Source organism: Vipera berus (genome assembly GCF_964194415.1).
Source record: "Vipera berus genome assembly, chromosome: 13".
NCBI lineage: Eukaryota > Metazoa > Chordata > Lepidosauria > Squamata > Viperidae > Vipera > Vipera berus.
Window position 1 is genome coordinate 12,330,762 of NC_138216.1, and position 17,298 is coordinate 12,348,059.

General features: G+C 36.9%; 1 protein-coding gene across 4 annotated transcripts in view; it reads left to right on the forward strand.

Moving 5' to 3' along the window:
- Nucleotides 1-17,298, forward strand: part of RBFOX1 (RNA binding fox-1 homolog 1) — a gene marked incomplete at its 5' end in the record, with an annotated part of 1,027,042 nt that overhangs the window by 124,380 nt on the left and 885,364 nt on the right. The window lies entirely within an intron of this gene.

Consider the following 17,298-nt stretch of genomic DNA (forward strand, 5'->3'; position numbering starts at 1 on the left):
TCTTAAGACAAAGTACATATATATATATATATATATATATATATATATATATATATATATATGTATATATATATATATATATATATATATATATATATATATATATATATGTATATATATATATATATATATATATATATATATATATATATATATATGTATATATATATATATATATATATGTATATATATATATATATATATATAATTTTTTATTTTAATTCCATTTATATCCCGCCCTTCTCCTTTTTTTAAAAAAAATGTGTTTCAAGATCGATACATATATACTGCTGTATTTCTTCCTTATCTCATTACATAGAGATGGGATTCCTCTATTTTATTTTACTTGATTTTTTTCTTCTCCAATCAATTTCAGTCCATGTCATTTTTGTATATATTCATACATAAATCAATTTCATTTCATTTCTCCATCAATCTGCATTTTAAGAAATTGCACAAAAGGCAGTGATATATTTTTTTGATAAAATTTTATTCATCTTTGTGGCTTTTTATTTGATGTATTTGAGAGCTTATTTTCAGACTGAACTTTTTCCCCCCAAAATCACTATTGTAACACAATAAAGCTTTTAAAAATGAATAAAAACATCTAACCGTAAAGTAAAATCATATATTTTCTAACCTTTTTGAGTGGCATTTTGTCTCTTTCACCTCCTAAAATATTTTAAAACATAAGCCTATTTGTACTTCTGATTAGATGATTGCATAAAAAGGTTGAGATGTGAAAATTTGAAAGGTTGCTAGATTCCTGCTCATGTCTTAATACAAAGTGGAGGTCAATTTATTCTAAAATATAAAGAATATGCTTGTGTATCTTTATTTTAGCCAGGTTCAGAAATTAGTAATTAATGTAAAGCAATTTCCTCCTGCCAGGAAAGTGTAGAATTTTGAATTTCTACACTTACTTGGCTTCCTGCAAATCTAGAAAAGGACAAGAAATGGAACACTACTTTGGGGCCACAGAAAATGCAGGTAGTCAAAGAAGCTTCAGAGGGATGAGTTATACAGCAGAAAGCAAACTATGTTAGCCATACCTTCCCAGAGACAAAGCACTAACTACATCACAATTTAAAAAAAACAAAAAAAAACAAGTGAACATAATTTCTGGAAATTGGAAGATAGATTTCTGCATTGAGTCATAGGGCTGGAAGGGACCTTGGAGGTCTTCTCCAACACTCTGCCCAAGGCAGGAGGCCTTATACCATCTTGGACAAAAGATTGTTCAGTCATTCCTTGGAAGCCTCCAGGGATGAAGCTTCCACAACTCCTGGAGGCAAGTTGTTCATTGCTGACTAGTTCTCACTGTCAGAAAATTGTTGGATCTGTCTTTAATGATCTTCCACCCATGGCTTTTTATCCTATCCTCAGGTGTTTCGGAGAGTAGGTTGACCCCCTCCTCCCTGTGTCAGCCCCTCAAGTATGGGAAGACAGATATCCTGCCCCCCCACCATTCCTTCTCTTCAGTAAGGTAGACATATCCAGTTCCTTCAACCATTCATCATACAGTTTAACCTCCAGGACCCTGATCATCTTTGTTGCTCTTCTCTGCACACTTTCTAGAGTCTCAACATCTTTTCTGGACCATGGCATCCAGATCTGGATGTTGTACTCCAAATGTAAATCCATTGACTTCATGGGAATTAAAGGTAAAGGTAAAGGTTCCCCCGCACATGCGTGCTAGTCATTTCCGACTCTAGGGGCCGGTGATCATCTCCGTTTCAAAGCCGAAGAGCCAGCGCTTGTCCGAGGACGTCTCCGTGGTCATGTGGCCGGCATGACTAGACGCCAAAGGTGCACGGAACGCTGTTACCTTCCCACCGGAGTGGTCCCTATTTTTCTACTTGCATTTTTACGTGCTTTTGAACTGCTAGGTTGGCAGAAGCTGGGACGAGTCACAGGCGCTCACTCTGTTACGCGGCACTCGGGATTCGACCCGCCAAACTGCCAACCTTCTGATCGCCAAGCTCAGTGTCCTAACCCACTGAGCCACCGCGTCCCTTCATGGGAATTAGACATGCATAAAACGAGAAGGGGTAATTGTTTTTTCTTCACTTGACTCCAGTTTGAGTGAACAAAGAAAGCTATTTAGAGTTGTTTCCTTTTTGTTACGTTTGGCATGGCTTGGCTTGGCCTCATCCAATGCATCATTTAAATTTTCTTGTAAAACTTTGGGGATCTTTGCAGATCAGGATCTTTCCTTAGCACCCCGACTTTCTACATATGGTTTAAAGCACAGAGGGTCCACATTTTGATGGTTTTTCACATCAACAAAGACTTTGTTTTAATCACTTGTATCTCATCGTATGGATTGTTTGGCCATCAGTTTGGGTTTTGCAAAGGAAAGGATTTGCATTACTTTTACATAAATGTGTTGTGTAAGCCCAATTAATGAATTTAGACTGTGGACAGTGTCTTGTGTAAATTTAAAATAGTGTTATAACATCAAGTAATGTGCATATTTCTATCTTTGTCTCTCTCTGTGGAATATGGATTTTGCAGCAATGCAGTATATTTCAGACTGTACATCTTTTTTTCCAGTTATTCCAAAAATCAATTTTCCCACTGAAGACTATTTTATATTATTATCTGAAAATCTATATTTATTTTATGCTACTTTGCAACACAGGTGTTGAAAGGAGCTAATGCTACTCTAAATTTGTGGGAGTTTTAACTGATTAGTTAATACAATCTTTTTTTATATATATAACAATCCAGAAGATGGCAGTGCAGGACAACTGAAAACTTCTTAGCAACTTGACTTAAGAATTAATTAAGGGAAGTAATATGGGATCTTGAATTTGGAGCCTGGAAGTTTTAGTATTGTTGCACTTATTAGAATAAGTTCAGTGAAACCATACAATAATCTGTGGTCCCCGTGCTCTCTTTTACAAACACATTTTTTAAAAAGGAAAAGAAAAGAAGAGAAACAGCTTTGTAATTTGAGGTTTTTGTTTCTTATCCTGTTTCTAATATGGCCCTGGTATTTTACATTAAAAAAAAATAATACTGGGATTTTAAAAAAAGTGCATTACCACTTTCTGGATGATAACCATTTGAGCCCAGGATGAATAACAAAACATAAAAGGAACATTAAAAAGTGGTTGATAGAGCTTTAGGGTTATAGAAATGGTATGCACTTTCTTGCTTTATCTGTCTCCTGGTTTGAAAAATCTTGTCATTAACACGTTTTTCTAGACTTTGTGTCGTTAATTATTCAAACCACAATGCTACAAAAAGAATGTAAGATCATTCTACGTGCAGACTGAAATTTGGACAAATCACAGCCAGCAATAACTCTGCAGAGATTAAAATCTATTAAATGGCAGATTTTTTTTTATTTAAAACCAGTTATGAAGTCACTTTTCTGTCCTTGGTATTTTCCACCATTTAATCTCTTTGGAGAAAAAAAAGAAAACAAATATTTCCATCCCTTCTTCATTCCTCAGGTCCCCAAACTGCACAGCCGAAACGTTCTGTGAGGTAAATTATGTGAATGCAATTAATGTTTATGTTCTTCATTATGTAAATACTGTAGCAGCCATGGGGGACCACCAACTATATTAACAGTGCTGATATTCCTCTTCAGGGTCCCTTTTCACTCCTCAACTCCTATAAATGCACAGGGGAACCTAGGTTTGGTGTTAATTATGTTAATATAAATACTGGGTAGGTTCTTCGTTATGTAAATAGCAACCATGAGGATGTTCCTTAGGCCATAATGAGCCTTCTATTTACACTGTTGAAGGAAAAGTCTTCATCGTGGTTCAGTCCAAGCCGGGAATAAACAACATGGCTACTGCTTTAGGAAGAAGGTTGCAGTTTATTGAAGAGGAGAGCCAGACAGAAAGATGGCTTTCGAAGAAAAGAAAAAAAAAAAAAGAGAGAGAGAGAGAGAGAGAGAGAGAGAGAGAGAGAGAGAGAGAGAGAGAGAGAGAGAGAGCGCACATGTAGGGAGTGGGTTTTTATACCCTCTGGGGCTTTTGTTTGGAGTTGTTTCCTGTTCCTGTTTGAGGCTTTGTATTTCCTGTGTCATGTACTTTTGACCTGAGTCTGAGTGTGCCCCTTTGGCATCTGTGGGTTAATCCTATTATGTCCTGTCTTAGAGTTTGGGTGGGGTATGTAGATTTTAGGTGTCTTTGTCTTCCTAAGCTTCTAGCTAGGGGCCTCCAACCTTCCTGAATGAATTATTTACATTTGCATTTCTACAAAGCTGGTTTCTGCTTGGGGAAGGGAGACTTGGGGCTATTAAGAAAAAAACTGGGCATGCTTTTCTGCCTCTTTAAGATCCTTTGAGGAAATATAATATTCTGCCCTTTTAATATTTCCTTCTCTTGGGGGGGGGACTGACTTCCCACAACATTATGGTACAAAATCTACTTTATCTTAGATGTAATCCTCCAATACACAAATACTTTGATTTTGGAGCTCTTCTATTATTACAGTGGCAGGTAAATTTTAAAATAGATATGTATTTGGAAATCTTCATTTTTTTAAAAAAAAAGTTTCGAGTTCCATGCAAAATTCACGAAGAACTGTATAACTTAGGGACAAACATATAAAAACCAGCTTGAATTAAAACAGACTTTGCATACTTATTTTTTTTAACATTGTTTGCAAGATGTGTGCACATTAGCAAAAGCTGGTAAGCATGTGCCTCTTAAGAGACATGCACCCATGGCACCATAATAGCAGACTGATGATGAATAACCAGGTCAAAATGATTTTTGCATTTTACAAGCTGAAACATTAATCAAAAAAGGCAATTGTGAGAATTCTCTTTGGCTGTGGTCCCAAGGAGATCATGCTAGGACTGCCTCAAAAAGACTTCAAGATGCAGATACATTAGTTTAACCTCTCTATTTTAGAACATACTGTATGTATTATTTTTATTTAATAAAAGTAATCTTTCTATGTAGCTCTGCTCCCAAGGCTTCAGAGAGGTGCCCATAGAAAAATCAGAGCACAGCAATCCTGAAACAATATGAGTCATAACGGCATTGATCAGCTGTGGTAGAAACCAGTATCCAATATCTCCTAAATGCCCCTCAAATGTTTTTAAACATGCATTTTATTTGGATTAAAATACATTTTTTGGAAAATATTATGGAAATACTTATCCATATACCAATCAGGCTCAATCCTACATAGATTTTTGAGATTAGCTAAGATCATTAAATGTTTCTACCTACATAGACTGATACTCATTTAGAATTTAGAGCAGAATAGAGCTGGAAGGGACCTTGGAGGTCTTCTAGTCCAGTCCCCTGCTTAAGCAGGAGAACCTATACCATGTGAGACAAGTGACTGTCCAGTCTCTTCTTAAAAATCTCCACTGATAGAGAGCCCACGATTTCTGGAGGCAAGCCGTTCCACTCATTAATTGTCCTCAGTGTCAGGACCTTTCTCCTTAATTCCAGGTTGCTTCTCTCTTTGGTCAGTTTCCAACCATTGTTTCTCATCCTTCCCTCTGGTGCTCTGGTGAACAAAGTGACCCCCCTCTTCCTTGTGGCAGCCCCTCAGATACTGAAATACTGGTATCATGTCACCCCTATTTTTTCTTTTCTTTAGACTAGCCAAACCCAAGTCCTGTAGCCGTTCTTCATATGTTTTAGTCTCCAGGCCTTTGATCATCTTGGTTGCTCTTCTCTGAATTTTTTCCAAACTCTCAACATCTTTTTTGTGACATGGTGACCAAAATTGGCTGCTGTGTTCCAGGTGTGTGGCCTTACTAGGGTTTTATAAAATGGTACTAATACTTTGCATGATCTTGATTCTATGCCTCTGTTTTTACAACCCAGGATTGTATTAGCTTTTTTGGTTCCTGCTGCACACTGCTGGCTCATGGTCAAGTGATTGTCCACTAGGACGCCAAGATCCCTCTCACAGTTACTGTTTTTGAGCCCATTCTCACACAATCTGTACTTGTACCTTTGATTTTTTCTGCCTAAATGTAAAACTTTGCTTTTCTCCACACTGAAAGTCATTTTGTTGAATAGGGCCTATTGTTCAAGTTTGTCAGGATCTTTTTGGATCTTGAGTTTGTCTTCTGGGATGTTGGCTACTCCTGCCAGTTGGTTTCATCTGCAAATTTGATGAGTTCCCCTTCACTTCCTTCCTAAGATGGAACCTTGTGGTACCTCACTGCTTACTTCTCTCCATGTGGATGTGGTGCCATTGAAGACTACTCATTGAGTATGATTTGCCAGCCAGCTACAGATCAATCTGGTGGTGATGTTGTCTAGTCCACCTTTTACTACCAAGGAGAAGCTCTTTAGAATATTATCTGCTCTCCTTTCTCCTTATGATTGTGTTTTCTTTCTTTATGAGTGAATTTCTTAGAAAAACTGACATTACATAATTCTCTTATGTTTATTTTGGGCTCCACTAAGAATTTGGTTCGTGAACTGAAAAACCAATAACCACAGATTTTTGCAAGATAACCTCCTATTTTATGCATCTAAGGGCATATGGGATCAGATACGTCTTAGGACAATGTTTCTCAACTTTGGTAGTTTGAAGATGAGTGGACTTCAACTCCCACAATTCCCTAGCTGGGAAACTCCACCCATCTTCAAGCTGCCAAGGTTGAGAAACACTTTCTTACGATGCTCTCTCTCTCTCTCTCTCTCTCTCTCTCTCTCTTCTTCACCCTCCAAAAGGAGAGCCATTTTCTTCCCCTGTACCCCCAAAATTGGTCTCTCTTCCTTCCAGAATGTTGCTCCCAAAGTGTTCCAGAACAACAGCAGTTTTGATGCAGAAGAGCAAACGGGGCTGGGAATTTTGCTTCTTCTGCTGCTAACTTTGATTGACATGAAACAAAACAAGGGGAAAAAACAACATCAACTTCTGGGTGAGAGGGTGGTAATCAAGTTATATCTGCAGAATAACTGGATAATTTCTCCCTCCCCACCCTGAAAGATAGATGCAATAATTTTTTCCGTCCTTGGTGAGATAGGCAGCAAATAAATTTAATAAATGCATAACGTTGCTTAAATGCAGTGGAAAACTTGGACTCAGGCTGATATATGTATTATCTAGGGAATATACAAGAAATTGTTCATAATACTTTAATATAACAAAGCAAAATCAGTGTCTTCAATATAGCCACAGATTCTCCATATTCTGCCTTAAGTGCTATTTACAACAATTGGGGCAAGAATTTCCACTGCATTTAAGTGGTGGTCACAATCTTTTTTGCCATGGTCATTAAGCAAATCACCAAGGCCATTAAGTGAACCTGGCTTCTGCCATTAAACTTTGCTAATCAGAAGTCTCCTGGGAAGTTGGCAAGTGGCGATAACATTACTCCCCGGATGCTGCCACACTTGTAAATACATGCCAGTTGCCAAGTACCCCATGGAACAGTTGTAAATGCAATGATCAGTCATAAGTAACCTTTTAAAATCCCGTTTAAACTTTAAGCAGTCATTAAATGAATGGTTGTACGTCAAGGTGTGTGTCTCTGTGTGTGTCTCTCTGTGTGTTTACAGAATGAATGAATGAACCTTTATTGTCAAAGTACAACCATGTATACATTGAGATTGGCTGAGCCTCCCTTCGTGCCCCCCCACAACTCACAGTGACAACAAACCCACCATCTTGTTACACCATGTGAGCTAATTGCACAACACACCGGCCTCACAAGTCAATCATACATAAAGTTATTTTCTGTTCAAGAGCCTGACAGCCCATGGATAGAAGCTGTTCTTCAGCCTGTTGGTGCAGCTGGCTATATTCCTGTAACTTCTACCATATCTGAATATGGAGATATGCTCAGAATGAAATATCACCATCTTTTTGTTTCTGTTCATATTAAAGCAACCCTCATTTTCTGCAAAAGAATTGTGCCCCGCGTCAACATTTCTGTCTTAAATCCGCCTCTGAACTCTTTAACAGAGGTGTGCAAATCCCCCTTCAGCGTGATGTTGACATAGCCCTATGTTTCTTTTTGTAATTTTCTGATTTTGTAGAGCCCTGCTCCTATTCAGGTCTGAACCCCAGAATGTAAAAGATTTATGCAGGGTAGAAGGTGAAAGTTTACAACTCGGTCTAGTGAATTTATTTAATGAAGATCTGTATTTGTGTTTGGAACAGTATTAATTTAGGTTTAGTTCATGTAAAATGTTGACAGGCTTAAGACTGAAGGATTAGATATGCCGCAAATATAGGTTGTTTTTCCTGTTTTTATGATACAGTTTTATTATAGTAAGTTCTGATTTTTTTTTGATTTTTTTTATTCTATTCTCCTGGCAGACATCATTTAGTAGATATGCATGTCTGATCATCACCGGTGCACACAGGGGAAAATAAAACTCTGTTTTGAAATTCCAGTATTATTCCCATGTGAGGTATTTTTTAGCAAATAATATTTATTTCGTAATATTACTCATACACAGATAAACAAATATAGATAGATGTACATTCCTTTCCCTCCTCTAAGAAATAAATAAAGAATACTCTGGGATTGTTTTATTTTTTCTTAGTCTTATAATACTTTTTAAAACAAATGTGTATTTTCAAAAATACATATTAACTAAGAATAAGTAGATAATTACTGAGGTTATACAATTATTGCTTAATATACAATTAGTAACAGACACCAAAGTGTATTAAGCTGTTTTTCATGATGTAAAAAAGATGTATAAATTTTTGAACTTAATGCCAAAATGGAATATCGTGGAATAAATCATGGATCCCTGAGTTCAAGCATAGAGGGAAATACTAATTAGCTTTAAAGGAAAAATATAAGGAAAGTGTTGTGTAGCTGGTTCTTTGCAGGCAATAAGCGAGACGGAAGGTTATAAACAGGAACATGCTTTATTGAAGTAAACAGGAACAGAACTGAAACAGTGGCTGCTGCGCAGAAAAGCATGGAGCCCAACGGGATCTGCGCCGGGTCAGGGGTCGCAAGGGTACAACACAGTTGAGTGGCTCAGTGGCTGCCCTTTGCCAGGCATCAACCAAGGCATCAACTGGGCTGTGAGTGAGGGCGATGGGTATAGACCCAAGCACCATCTGGAACCGTTCTGGGTCCATTAGGCGCCTGGGGCGGAACCATCTGGTAGTGATTACATTGGGAGTGCTTGATGTGGCCCCTGGCATAATTGGTTTCCATAATGAATGTGACCTATTACACATGTACCAGGACACGAATAAAGCAACCATCCACCATTTTATTTTTTTTTAAAAAAAGCTGCTGATGTAAATATAGACCATAAGATACTGTTTGAAATGCAGGTAATGTTTAGCTGCGCCTTGAAAAATGCTTCCCATTCTTTTTTTCCCCTTTTTTTAAAAAAACACCCTCAAACGACTTTAACAAGATTAGGTTACAGAACTTGGAAGGTGCTAAGGATTATTATAAAAGGGATATTAACTCCCCTAGGCACCAAAAACCCAAGTGTTAAGGATCCAGAAAGGAAAGAGGCAGAGAAAGTTTATAACCCTCAAATTAAAGCAATCTTGTAACAAGAAAGCATAAATTTTCTCTCCTTCTTGATGGGACCCAAACCTTTATTCATCTTTTCTTCTGGGTATGCATAAGTAAAAATGTGTTCATAAATTGGACTGCACAGAGATTTGATTTAGAAATTCAATAGCTATTCAGTTAAATCTCCAAATTGAGCTGATTAATCTGATCAACTCTTCCGCATGATTCAAGCCGTCATATCAAAAGGATGATTTGATTGCTTTTGTGCATTTAGAAAAGCCCTTTTTTTGAAGGTAACAAATTGCAACCAACTAAAACCTTTTCATTATTGATCCAAATCAATACATAATAATTCAGGAAATAATCCTTTTGTAGGCATGGGAGAACAAATTTAGATACTTTTGGTCTTGATCTGTTAAACATTTATCTAGTCAAAAGACAATTCCTTCTTGCTATTTTTTTTGCAGTCAATTGTCCATTGTAAAGCTTGTGCCAGAGTACAATGTACAATTAGAAAGAGCAAGATGTTGATAATAGAAGTAGATTTATATATGTGTATATAAATATATCTTAGAGAAAGTTTAGCTGCAAGGTCACATTAGATGAAAGAAAGAAAGAAAGAAAGAAAGAAAGAAAGAAAGAAAGAAAGAAAGAAAGAAAGAAAGAAAGAAAGAAAGAAAGAAAAAGAAAGAAAGAAAGAAAGAAAGAAAGAAAGAAAGAAAGAAAGAAAGAAAGAAAGAAAGAAAGAAAGAAAGAAAAAGAAAGACATAAGCTTTCTTTTTATAGATCCAAGAACCAGTTTTTAAAATTCAGGGAAGCAAGATATCTAAAACAAACAAGCAAACATAGTCTCATTTTTACATATTAATTCAGGTAAGTAGGCTTATTTCAAAATGTGGATTTGGATTAAATGCACATGTATCCCTACTTCAAGGTAGAACATAAAATAGTAGATTGGAAAGGACCTTGGAGGTCTTCTAGTCCAACCCCCTGCTCAAGCAGGAGACCCTATGCAATCCCAGATAAATGGCTGTCTAATCTATTCTTGAAAACTTCCAGTGATAGAAAACTTCTGAAGACAAGCCGTTCCACTGATTGATTGTTCTAACTCAGGAAATTTCTCCTTATTTCTACGTCGGATTTCTCCTTGATTAGATAAGTTGTCCAATCTCTTCTTGGCATCATAAAACAGATCCAAAATATGGCAGTTGTGTTCCTCTCTTTTAGTCCAGAAATTATGATAATTGTGTGTGATTCTGTTGTGACCAAACATTTTGTCCTGTGATTGAATTGTTGTGACACCAATATGGAGGGATCGCATTGATTACCAGCTGGCAAGTGCCTAAAAGACCCAGTCTGAGTTCTGTTGCTAATCTTTAGGAGAGCTTTTAGGCAAACAAACATATTTGACCTTTTCGTTTATCAAAGACTGGAAACCATTTATTGACTTTTTGTTGAATATGGATAAAAGTGAACTGGGGATTCACTTTTACTGATTAAACAGGTTGTTTATGAGAAGAGGGAAAACAGCATGTAATTCAGGAGGGTGGAAATGGCAATTACCTTTTTTTGTAACTTCTGCAAAGAAGATTGAAAGTTGCTTCTTTAGGCACTTTATTGTTACTTTCACTTTTTTCTTTTACTTTTTTATAGTTTCTTTTTTCTCCTACTTTTTCTTTTATGTTTCTGTAGTTCTTTAAGCCTATGTAAATTCATCATTTTAAAAAATCTCTTTTTTAAAAAAAACAACAACAAAAACCTACTTTTCCAGTTACAGTAGTGTAGTGGCCAAAATTGTGGAAACCTTTTGGGAGACGTGTACAGTAGAAAGGCCACCTTTGGTTAAGTTTCCACCAATTTTTCTTCTAATTTCTTTATAGCCGTAGCCTTGTTCAGTTAATAATACTATTTTACATCACTTTCTGGGCAACCAGTCAACTCTTTGCAACATTACTTTTAATTTTATTATGTTTTACAAGCTCACTAAATGAAAGAAAGAAAAAAAAAACAACCAACTTGAAAGCGATCACATAACACACCGACAAAGGTCCTCCTCTCAGCTTCAATACATGACTTCAATAACCGAATCCTACTGTGATCTGATTGGCTCATTGCCAAAACAAGATGACACCTGATTGGCTCTCTAAACACTCGTGCTCATTGGCTACAATCAGATGAAGGAAAGCTACCTGATATCAACCTAAGCAAGTTGTGCTTCCTTTTTCTTGTTATTTGGCTATAACTTTTCATAGAATACAATACAGATAATTGAACAAACTATGTTGCATTACATTCTTGATTAAATTATTTTTCCATTGATATATAATTTTATGGTACTACGCCAAAACAAAAGTGGTGTTATTAGCCACCAAACCTCAAAAATACACTTTCCCCAAAAGTTTTCCACAATTTTCGCCAGTAGTGTAGCTTTGGGAGACAAGTTACTACATTGTGGGGTTGCCTTTCAGATGCAAAAGACAGTGTGACTTTGTTTTATGTAAAGTGCTGGGTTTTGTTTAAAATAATGGGATATAAAATAAATACATTTTGTAAAGTTGTTATTTCATGGTGACCATCAAATGCTCTCTTTCTCTTTTATTTATATTTTTAAGCTACAATTGTTAAATTGTAATTGCTTGTTAAGGAGAGATCCATCCTAAAAGTAAGGAGAAATTTTCTAACAATGAAAACAATTTTAGAAAAAAAGAAAAAAAGAAAAAGCTTGCCTCCCAGAGTTCCAGTGTTCCATTATTGGAGGTTTTCAAAAATAGACAACCATTTGACTGGGATAGTATAAGGTCTTCCTTGAGCAGGGGGTTGGATAGATGATCTCCAAAGTCTCTTCCCGCCCAATGATTCTATTTTCTATTTTTTTAAAATAAAAATTAAATGTTTCTTAGTATTTTTTGAAGGGAGTTTATAACATTTTATTAGATTATAGAATAAAATACAAAAATACAAAAGCAAATAGTAGGACACAATGCGGAGGGAAAAGGGAAAGAAAAGTGAGGGGGAGAAGGGAAAAACAAAAGGAAAGTCATTGACTTCTGACTTCCTCTGTTGCAGTGAAAAGAAGCATTAACATCGCACCTCAACGTTTTACTTTTCCATAATAGTACAAACTAGCCATTTCTATAACAACAAATCAATCTAATCTGTAAAACCCCAAATCAAAGTTGCATATATATTTTTTATCCACCACAAGCGCAAAATCCAGAAGTGGTCTAATTTCTTAGTATTCTTAAGATATCAGTTGTGTTCTATTTTCTCCCGTTACATGCTGAATAAACCACCCTTTTATCCTGAAAATGTATCTTAACAGTTGCAACTGGAGTTCAGCCTAAATCGTGAATCGATAAACCTTTTCAGATCACCTTCCTGGAGAAGTGGGTGGGGCAAGAAAATAAATTTCCTCTCATCATCATGATCAGTTTCTCCTGGAAGAACAACAGTCACGTCAGCTGACATAGATTAATTACAGAGATTGTATCAATTGTCATCTTCACGATTTCTGTAAGAGTCCGGAAGAGTCACAGTCAGTTTATTCTCTCCTTCAGTCATGTGTAGGATTAGTATTGATCTTGGTGTCCATATTTCAAATGTCAGAACGTAGCATAAACCTCCACAATACAGAAGACTAAACTGTTAGGCTTACTTGGCTAAAAGGTCTGGCCAGTGCATATATGTCTTTCTCCTAAGATACCAGGGATTTTGGACACTTTCAGCCCATCAAGCTTAATCATTTTGTATTAACATTTGATAAAATTGACTGTAGTCTCCATCTTGATAAAGTGGAACCAAGGGAGATGGATGGTCCCTCTGCAACATGGATATTCAGGCTGAATAACCAAATCCAACGTATGGATTATCGGGTCGATGTGTTCACGGAATGAGGCATGCAGTGGGCTTTATCCTGGGCCTGGTGCTGTTGAACACTTTCATCAATGATTTAGACAAGGGAATAAAGCAAATGTTAACTGAATTTTCAGATAACATAAAGCTGGGAAGGGATGTGGAGTGGGTTTGCTAAGGCAGGCTGAAGGTTCAAAAGGTTCTTGAGAAACGTGAAGATTGGGCTCTGTCCAGCAATGCACAGTTGCATGGTGAAAAAGGTAAAATTGTACACTATAATAGTATGCAGCAGAGACCTTGGGAAGTGATATTGTCTAGAGAATTGTCAGATAAGAGAGAACATAGTCTTTAGCTTTTGTTTACTACGTGAAGGAGAACAAGCCTCTACCTCTGGTTTTGAATTCCACTGCATATAGCAATGTTTTGGTTCTAAAATACGGCTGTATTACCTTTCCCTTTTTCCTACCAAACTTTCTGGCAGAAAAAAAATTTTTTTCACGTCTTCCTTTTTCAGACTGGAAATCAGTATTTGTCCAACTGCAAATAGAAAAATCAGCAGATTTCTTCAGTTTTTTTTTAAAGAAGATGGAAGAAAGAAGGATTGGTTCATCCTTCTCTACCTGAAGAATATGCCCTTGTGAATTTTAATGCAAATTGATTTAGGATGTTTTACAAATTGGGCTATAATGATCTTTCGACTTCCAAATTTGATTAGAAATCTGTTAAGGCTGATTTGTAACCCCAAAGTCTCAGAAAAGGTTTTACACATCTAGTTTTTGGAAGAAGATATTCAGGAAGATGCTGAAGACCTGAGTATTCTGCCAGGCCACCTGTGTGTGTGTGTGTGTGTGTGTGTGTGTGTGTGTGTGTGTGTGTGTGTTACTTTGGGACACTTATTTATTTATTATTCTCCAACATTGTTTCCCTAAATCACTAGAAGTGATTTAGTTGTTGCTTTTGACTCGCAGTGACTATATAGATTTTCTCTGTGACAAATTTAGGCATTGGGTGGCCTCTAAATTGCACAAATAAGTAAATAATCAGATAATTGCCAACTTGTCTTTGTTCTTCTATGATTTCCCCAAGCCTATCAGATTTATTATATATGGAAAAGAATGTTAAATTAAATGAGCCTTTTGGCCCAATAGGATTGTTACGCCCTTAAAAAAATATTTCTACCCCAAAGTTACTAGATTAATGATAGGTTCTAGTATGACATTTGTAAATTGTACTAGCATATAAGTTGATACTTGGAATTGGGGTATTTACAGGTGATTGAGAGGGAAAACAATACTTATGTATAGTATTTTCCAAAGTAAAGGACAAATATTTACCCTCTACCAAATGGAAGAACAATTACTTACTCCCTTATCTAACAGTTCTTCTTTAAATGAAAAATAATGGCCCAAAAAGATGAAAAAGAAGGGGGAGAAAGCCAACTCTATTTCTTTTTAAATAATAGACTGGGAAATAAAAGCTCCTTTATTTTTTCCTGTTTTTGTCTATTGCCCACCTTTGGCTAATGAGAATTTTGTGTGCAAATGTCAAAACAACAAAAACAAAAAACACACACATAAAGACTAAATCTCAGGGGTTGGTTAATGAAACCTTTCTGCCTGGCAGGGCTGTTGCCTCTGCGGTGATCAGCAGTCAGTGCTTTGAGCTGTAATATCTCAAGGACTGTGTAGTGTGTTCCATCACCGTCTCCTAATTTACTTAAGGTCTCCTAGGCACCTGGCAGAGGAGGAAACAAAAGGCAATGAAGCTCTTATAACATCGTTTCTTCCTCAACCACTTCCTCCCCACCTCAGGCTTCTGGGTGATCTGCAACTTCATAAAAGTTCATGGTCCATTTGTTGTTTCTCTATACAATGAGACACATGGAGGTGGCCCCAATGATTGGTGAAGGGCAAGTCTCAAATGGACCATTCAGATGAAGAGTGGCTGCAAAATGACAAATTGCATAGAAGGATATGGTTCAGATTGTTCACCTCAGGCATCAGATGTTTGGGGATATACATGCCTGACTGTTTAGTTTTGGGCCAGCCTTGTGTAATCAGTAGGTATAGTATTCCAGGGGGCACCATCTTGGATGAGACATTTTTCCCAGTCAAACTATTTTTCCTCCCCCTTTTCTCATTACAGTTGAATGGTTTAGGCATTTAAGCAATAGGTACAGAGTGTCCCTCATCATAAGACAAAGCATTTTTCACGGCCAGTATTTCACGAACAGAATGAAATGTGGAGGAGGAGAAGAATCAACCTTGGAGTGAGGATTGACTTTTTGTGCCAATGTTTACTTTAGGATGCTGACAGAAAATGTGATTTTGCTCTGTATAATGGAGATTGGGGAAGGCTATGTTTTAGCTATGTTCATAGGGGAATGTCCACCAGTGTTTATTGTCCTGGTCAAGACATGGAAAGCCTCTCTATGGAACCATTCTTGCAGAACAGAACAGAACAGAACAGAACAGAATAGAATAGAAACACTTGGAAGGTACCTTGGAGGTCAACTAGTCCAACACCTTGCTCAGACAGGAAACCCTATACCATTTTAGACAAATGGCTGTCCAGTCTCTTAAAATGTTCCAGTGTTGGAACATTCACATCTTCTGGAGGCAAGTTGTTCCACTGATTAATTTTCTGTCAGAAAATTTCTCCTTATTTCTAGGTTGCTTCTCTCCTTGATTGTAACAGGTACAATTGTATAATATCTGTTGGGCATTGATTCATATGTCTCTCGTATATACACACATACACTGAGCTGCACAACCAAGTAACTAGCATTGTGTACAGTTCTAAGACTATATACTGCAGAATATGGGCTAGACCCTCTTAAGTGTAGTTGAGAGATCCCACAAACAGTTGTGGAGAATAATAGGACTATTGTAAGATCTTATGGGACTTCCAGATCCAAACCTATAGGCAGGTACTGGCCAATCAATCAGACATCATGGTAGTAGACAAGAACAAAAAGATAGCAGTAGTGACAGATGTAGTGGTGCTGAGTGACAGCAACATCAGGAAGGAGTATGAGAAGCTAGAGAAGTAGCAGAGTCTGAAGGAGGAACGAGAGACGATGTAGAAAATAAAGGTTAAAGTGGCCCTAAGGATGGTAGGAGTATCCAAGACTTGTGATTCCTAAGCTGGGAGAATGGCTCTAACAGGTCACAGGAACAGCCTTGGAGGTCTCTGTCTAGAAGAGTGAAGTGTTAGGAACAGCTAAGATACTGTGCAGAACCCTTAAACTCCACACAATGAGTAGTCTGTTTGCAGGAGAACAGTGAAGAGAAAAGGGAGGAATACTCTTTGTGTGTGTGTGTGTGTGTGTGTGTGTGTGTGTGTGTGTAAATATTTCACTAACCAATAAAATTTACATTGTACTAAAACAGACTTCTCTACAATCCCATTGCATCAAGATTCTTATGAATAAAATTGGGATTTTAAAATCAACTATGAATGCAGTGCCATCTAAATATATGGGATTAATATGCTAATATACAAAGCTATATAGCTAACAATAACAATGATAGGTATGAATGGTAATGCAGAACATAAAATCACTAAAATCTGCATATATATTTAGAATGGAATATTAACAGTGTAAGTTATGGTGTAAAAAAGTTAAGCCAAGCATAGAAAGGGATATGGAGGAAGTTATAAACTAAAACCTAAAAATAACCTAAAGCAACAACAACAAATTTATGGGTGTTGCTTTAATCATTCTATTGGCTCCAGTGTAAGGGAGAAAATGTGCTTTTTCATAATCATTATGTTAGTTTCCCATCCCTGTTGTTTAACCCTGTGATAGAACACCAGTTTATTCCTTCCAGGTGCAAGAACAGTCATTCTAAGGATCTACATGTGGACCAAGTAAAGACTGCTAGTTTAGGTTTCCTACAATAACCCTAACCCAGGGGTGTCAAACTGCCGGCCTGCGGGCCAGATATGTCATGGTAAAACTGCACCCACCCCATTGCTGGCAATGGAAACAAAGT